Here is an 8,159-nt window from a genome sequence, read left to right on the forward strand (position 1 = left end):
TAAGAAGACATAATTCTATTAACGATTACTGTAAAATACTTTTTGTAATAATTTTCACTTTGCTAAACAAATGATATTTTATTACCTTCAAACCATTAACATTATTTTAACGAGTCAAAGAATAATTCCAAGTTGTTATATTGTGTTTATTATTATATATATCAGATTGAAGACTCAGAATCGTTACGGAAAATAGAAATTAAAATATTTAAATTATTTCCTATTTGTGTATGTCATTATATATGCCAGTAAATTGAGTTTTAAAAAATAATACAAACATTGTATTTCTGAAAGAAATTGTAATTTACAACACAATACTTGATACAGACCACTGGAAGAAGTACGGAAAAAAAAGTAAGTTTCTAAATTAGTAATGTTATGCTCTATTGTGCATATACGTAATATGATATGCAAATGTTTTTGTTGGACATAATATTAAGTACTATTTCTTACTACATAATTACTAATACCTTTCGGCATGTAAAGAAAAGGTTTGAACAGACTTCGACAAATAATACGTTTAGCATGGCTTTCCTGAACCAATGAAGTTAAAAGAAGAAAATTGACTTTTAGCCACCAGGAGTTTAAGGTAATGTCACAGTTGCAAAGTAATTGCTATGATTAAATACAAACAAAGTAGATACAATAACTGAATACACAATTAATTGTCGATTACGTTCATGCAGGTAAATAATTCAAATTGAAATACAAAACAATGAAGTTCTTCACAGCGGTACCACGCAGCAAATCGATAAAATTATAACCTAATTAAATTGATAATTTATATCTCTTACGCGTAAGTAAAATTCCTAGGAATCATATCATTAACTTTACTTGCAATAAAGAGGTACTACCAAGAAATACAGGAAAATAAATAATTTAAAGACAAAGTTTACATATCTTTCCAACCATATTTCTTGAAGATTTTTTCGTGTGTCAATTTCACACCAAAAACCAGTTTCAGTGTTCGACAAGCTTACCAATTATCATCTGTTGGTTGAAATGTTAGCTGAAAACTGGGTTGGATCTCTCTAAGTCTTTTTCGTAGCAGCAAAAGTACTGCGCCGAATGTAATGGAGCTATAGCAGTTAAACGAGAGCATCTGGACGTAAAACAAAAAGAAATCAATACCTTATCGTATTCAACTCAAAATCATATAAACTTAAAATTCTATAAAAACAAGTTAAGAAACTGGGACGTGTCTAAATTAGAGACAAGTTATTCAATTATATGTAAACAAATATGCGTATTAAAAGTATTTTTTAACACTTTCGATCATGGGCTACTCTGACCAGGTTTATTCCAGTATTCTGAGTTTTTAGGCCTTTTTAAAAGCTTATATCACGTTGCTAAACAACAGTAGACGCACTAAAATCATTGCAAACAAGTTTCTGGATTTTATTATGAATATATAATTTAGTGATGTAAGAAAAGGTACTTCGCTACACTGCTGTCTGAAGTATGTACTTTTTGAACAGATGAAAAAGGTTTCTACAGTAGAAAAATAATACTCCAGCTGAGTGTGAAGTGCAAACAGTGACAATGGTGTGTAATAAGAAACGGAAAATCTGCGGGAAGTGACCGCTGAGTTCCGTTATAGCGAGGATTCGGGCGGAAAAAGAAAAGATATACTGTATATAAGATGGAAGGAAAAAGTAATAAAAAGTGCTCAAAATCAAAGAAAAGCCGTGTTTATTTTTGAAAATTTTCCGCCAACTATGGTGGCGCTTTGCGGCTGTTCTGTCGACTTCACTCATATGTACAGGGAGGAGGGTGCCTTCGTATACTTCTGCCCCAAGGGCTGATTTTCCACTGCTTGGAACTGATTATGTACTCACCTGCTTTTTAAATTTCGAAATCAGGAACTAAATCTGAATCATCAATTCCACCCTCCGAACAGGATCTAAGCTGCACTCTTCTAAAATCTTTGATATTTCTTCTATATTCATTTTACTTCCTTCAAACAAGACAACTTCTGTAAAATTAAATAGTTTTCTAAACAAAATATTCCACTATATTATTGCAGTCAAACAAAGGAAGTTAATCACAACAATCAAGCCGCAAAAGTTTGTGTACTCTTCGCTGGATGTCAGGTTAATAGTATTTCTTCAAGAACTGAAGAGTCTCAGTAGGTACTTAACACGGCCGACAACCGACCGGAACCCATAATAAGTTGGAATAAACAGCCAACCCAAGTCTGACTCGGGCTTAGCATCAAAAGTGTTAAATTCTTCTCACTTCAAGTCATTCTGCAGATCAATATATTTGTCTCGACTTTTCTGGCATACTTTAGAACAACGTTTATCATTAACATACCTCATATGATATCAGTAGGCAAAAAGAAACACTTACTGCCTCTTTTCCGGATGTCATTGCTTTTATTTCAAACTTAGGATTCATGATTTCTTCATAAAATGTTATCCGTTTAGTGAACAGGTAAATATTAATTAGTAAAGATGATAGGGATATATATTTGTTTACCATCTCTTAAATAACCTGTAGAATCTTTGAGCTTATTTTTGAGCCAAATTAATTTACATTGAGCTGTAATTTGCTTCCTTTCAATCGAATAATTTCTTTCTTATTGGTCGAGAATATTATATAAATATTCTTATATTTATGTAATATACATATAACATTATACTTAAATTATTATGTAAAAATAATTATTATATTTATATAATAAAGTAAAATATGTTATAAGCATAAGATAATTGTTCCCCTCTACCTAGGTCTGCCATTAAATTAGTCTGTGGACACTATTTCAATATGTCAAAGTTTCAGAGATTATTGGTAATGTCCGGATTTGTATGTAATTACATATTTTTTTTCCTTCATATGTGGGTTCGTCAAATCCTTAAATATTTGTGATTCACACCTGTAGGGTGCTACAACTTAAATTTCATATTACATATTTGCACATATTTGACCAATATTACATATTTCTATGGTAGCTACATATTTGTTTTACATAAAACTATTAAAATTTTGGGTTTACTGAAATTTTAATTTAAAATAAAAATAAACTCTCCAGCTGTGCAAGGCTTGTACCTAGATTCAATTTTGTCATGTCTATCTTTTCGTTTATTTACCGAACGAGAAATATCTCTCTCTTTCTTTTCATTTGTCAAATCATGTTTCGCAGAATTTTCGCCGATAACGAAAGCGATATAAGAAAAAACAAGTAAAAATCCTCCCTCCGGGGTACATTAGCAGGGCAGTTATTGTTATAGACTGATATACATTTTGCAGACATTATGACTTGTTTGAATGTATGAACTAAAGAGTTATTCAAAAAGCGCGCAGGTTTTGAATAGTTTGGCAAATTTTTGTTTCTCGGTTGCAGACATTATTACTCTACCCACAAAGATTCCGATTGTCGCCTTAGTCTGAATTTCTCGGATTTCTTCAGTCTGTGTCTAGCAATGAAGCAGTTTAATATAGCACAAAGCGTGCTAATTGTAAAAACTTTTTATCAGAACCGAGAAAGTTATGCAGCTACTGTCAGGCGACTTCGTGCGGTTCTAGAGCGAAATGAGGCACCCAATGAGTCAACAGTTTACAGACTTATGAAAAGGTTCATTGAAACGGGTTCAACAATGAACATTAGAATTCCTTAGTATCGTCTTAGTAGTCGTTCTGAGCAAAACATCGTCTTAGTAGTCGTTCTGAGCAGAACATAGTCTTAGTAGTCGTTCTGAGTCAGACAATCATAGCGAATTTCGCGAACAGAGTCATTGCATGCCAGCGCAGTATAGGAGAACTTATGCCCGACGTCGCTCATCATACGTGAAATCAGAATGTGTGATGAACATGTTTATGAATTTTGTTATTTGGTCTAGGAATTAATTCGTGCGGTTGGTACGCAAACATTGAAGCTGTAGTACAAACACAAAATACATAAATACCTTAAGAAAAATATTGTCCATCGCTAGCCACCACTTTCGCCCATCTGTCAGGCAATGTACGGATTTCGTGGCGAAAGAAGTCCTCATCCTTGGAAGCGATCCAGTCAGAGACCCATGTTTCGATATCTTCTGAAGAAGTAAACCGCTGTCCAATCAAATCGTTGTTCATGCAATCGAACAAGTAGTAGTCCGAAGGAGCAACGTCTGGTGAATACGGCGGGTGGGGTAAAACTTCCCATCCGACATTTTCTAAATAGGTTTTGACCGGTTTTGCGACATGTGGGCGAGCGTTATCATGTTGAACAATAAGTTTATCATGTCTGTTCTCCCATTCTGGTCGTGTTCTGGCCAGAGCTTGCTTCAAACGCATTAATTGTCGTCGATAACGTTCTCCATTCATAGTTTCGCCCGGTTGCAGCAGCTCATAGTACACCACACCTTTCATATCCCACCATATGCACAGCATAACCTTTGCACAGTGAATATCTCGTTTTGGTTGTGATGGACCTGGTTCACCTGGTTTCACCCAGGCCTTTTTTCGTTTAGGGTTCTCGTAATGGATCCACTTCTCATCACCCGTAATAATTCGATGCAGAAACCCCTTTCTGCTCTGTCGTTGAAGCAGCAATTCGCAAATGGTTTTTCGTCTTTCAACGTCTCTGTCTGTCAATTCATGTGGAACCCAATGTGACATCTTTTGAATCATTCCCATGGCTTTCAAGCGTTAGGAGACTGTTGTTTGATCAACGCCTAATGCTGCTGCAAGTTGTTCCTGCGTTTGACACGAATCCTGCTCGAGCAATGCTGTCAATTCTTCGTCTTGAAATTTTTTTGACTGTCCAGCTCGCTCTTGGTCTGCCAAGCCGAAATCACCACTTCTAAACCGTGCAAACCACTTCTGACACGTTCGCTCAGCTAGAGCATGGTCACCATACACTTCCACCAAAATACGATGACTTTCAGTCGCACTTTTCTGTATGTTAAAGTAATGCAGCAGGACACCCCGCAAAAACACTTTATCAGGGACAAATTGCGCCATGTTCACTTAACTACAAACTGGTGTTGTTGACGCTTTAATCCACTGCCCTATACTACGAACGATACGCGATGACAGGGGTTTGCAACACATGTGTGGATACACGGAACTGTGGGACGCTCCGTTCGTTGCGCCATCTCTTGTCCACCCGCACGAATTAATTCCTAGACCAAAATAGTTTGTTTTGGAAATATAAAGTTCATAATTTGATGTAACAAAACCGGCGCTCTTTTTTGATTAACAATATATATTACGTTATACTTATTATTGCAAATAAAGCAAAAAATTGAAACGTATATCTTTACATCCTACTTTCTATGGTATATGGGACTTTTAATAAGTATTCTTTTAACCATATAAATCAGTTTTGACTAGAATATATAATATAAGGAATTTTTGTCTTAAAACACTGAGAACATTAGGATTTACCCTATGATAGATAAACATGACGTGTAACAAAAGTAAATGTCTAAAAATGCACCGGAATATGAAAACGAAAAGCTTCTTCACTTTTGTCTTATTTTTCGAAGAAGTTGAAAAAATTTGCGCCAGTTTGCGATATTAGTTGCTGTCATATTAGCATCATGATCGTAACCGTGACATTCAGCTCAAGTCTCTAGTTCCTATATTTGAGTTTCCTTACCATATACCCAGAACAAAATAAATAAGAATGGCGCATTTCGTACCATTTCTGGGGTGAAAGCAAGTAGATAAGTATTTCTATATTCGAAATTTACCCTTGGGATTTGTTCAAACACGTCTTAACTACTCTACCTGGGTTATTTGCAATATTAAATTCTATAAGAATTTTGCAGAATGCTTCCTCTAAGCGGATCTATAGAACTTTCTTATAACAATGAATAATTGATGTACCAGGGTGTTGTATTCCTATTTCTTTCGATTGTTTCATGAAACTTTTAAATGTTGCCAATTGTTGGTGGATTTTGTCTTAATCTGCGCTAATATTCCCAACAATTTCATCTACATACTGGGTCAATGTCGCTAATTGAATATTTTAGATATTTTAGGATTTAGATTTCTGGGATTTCGGCATCTATGGCAATGTTACCTGATAACGTATGATTGACGACGTCCCTCGGCGAGCACAGTATTCGAGGAAAGGGAAGGAAGAAAAGATTGGGGAAGGAAGGAAGCAACCAGCTACCTATAAGTTAGGTACCACTCCGGCATTTGCCTGGTGTGAATGGGGAAAACACAGGAAAATCTCATGCAGGGCCTGAAAAAACGTTTTACATTTTCTCGACCGAGTGCCCACACCGAGAATCGAACCCGGGACCGCTCGAACTGAAGGCACGAGCGTTATAGACTACGCTACTAGTGGCCACTTTAGGTAATTTTGTGGTATGTTGACAATAGAAAGATGTTTCGATAATTAATACAAACAGGTTTTTCACCTTTCTTCTGAATTGGAATAATGACTGAATATTTTCATTTGTTGTAGTTTCCTTTTGTTCCAGATAAAGAAAATGCGTTTATGTTTCTCGTTACACAATTATTCCCCTCCCCCTAAAATAAAGTCAGCCGGATCCTAAACAACATTACAAAATTTACGTAATTTAATTTCTTCTTAGCTATTCCTTTATCTCCTTGTTTATGTTCTGAAATATACAGTTTCCCTATATGTATTCACTTCCTTCATGTACATTATGTTCTGACTCAGTATTGAAAAAATGTACACCTAGTGCAAATGATTTTTGTACACTAGAAAATGGTCTGTACATCTCAATTAATATAGAAGCGCCAAGTTGATGACCTTGCAAATTGAATATCGTCGTCTGAATGATATTTCTATTGTTGCGGGTTGCGTCAATGTTGTTACAGCTAAATATCTGACCTTTGTGGACTCATATGCCTTTACTGAATTAACTGTTCTTTGATTTTTGGTAATAGTGATACAACCTAGTTCATCGACTCTCAGTACATGGCAAAGTATGGCACTCACGAACTTAGTCAAGGTTGCATATGGAACAATCACAAGCTGCCCTTTCCAATCAGCACAGAACTCTTTCGGGACCATGTTACAGCCAGCGTGATCATTTCTAGTTCGTTATGAATGAAGACATTTCGCAAATATAACTACTTACTATGAAAACCTCTAGAAGTCATTTTGTCTACCTCTGAATATCACCTTGTGCATAGAATCAATAGCCTCTAACGTTACTGAAGTTCTACGTTTCTTTGAATGCGCCTCTTTTGCAGTAGATGGTCTTCCTCTCCTAAAGTTAGGAACTAAAGTCAGATTGTACTATTTTAAATATTAGCCCATACTATCATGTAATACATCATTGATTTCCGCGACCTACTGTTCTTTCAAGGAAAAGGTATGATCTATCTTTTCTACCAAATGTACTATATATTTCTTTATTCAAATTCCAACAACAGAAAATATCTTTGCTCCAATGTGTTTGAAAAAAATTATAGTATATAAAAGAGCAATTACATATTCGAATTGTATTAATCTATCTGCTTCAATTTGAAGCTAACCTGGAAAGTTACAAAGTCCCTCTCAATTATCTAACTAACTAACTAACTCTATGGCCTATGGAACCCAGAGGTTCAATGCCGCGTTCACAAAAGCTCTCCACTGACTTCTACCCTTAGTTAACTGCATCCAGTTTCTACTTTGTATTCCAGTCTCTGCGAGATCCATCTTAATATTGTCCTCCCATCTGCGCCTAGGTCTTCCTAATGGTCGTTTTCCGATTGGTCTTCCAGTCAAGACTTTGAAAGCGTTTCTACTTTCTTCCATTCTATCCACATGACCCGCCCATCTAAGGCTCGTAGACTTGACGACTCTAACCATTTTGGGTAATCCGTATAATTATGTAGTTCGTCGTTATGAAGTTTCCGCCATTCCCCATTCCCGTTCCTCTTGGGTCCGAATATTCGTCTCAGGATCTTGTTCTCAAATACTTTCAGTCTATGTTCTTCCCTCAGACTTAGCGACCATGTTTCGGAACCATACAGAACAACAGGCATGGTTATCGTTTTATATATTTTAAGCTTCAGATTCCTCGATAGATTTCGCGACCACAAGAGATTTTGAACCGAGTAGTAACACCAATTCCTTGCTTTTAGTCGACATTTAATTTCTTCGTGAATACGATTTTCCTCTGTTAATACTGATCCTATATATTTGAAACTATCCACTTTATCAAAAGTATTATTTAATATTTTAACGCATCAATAATTTG

Source organism: Thermobia domestica, chromosome 14, assembly GCF_964235325.1.
Source record: "Thermobia domestica chromosome 14, izTheDome1.hap1.1, whole genome shotgun sequence".
Taxonomy (NCBI): Eukaryota; Metazoa; Arthropoda; class Insecta; order Zygentoma; family Lepismatidae; genus Thermobia; species Thermobia domestica.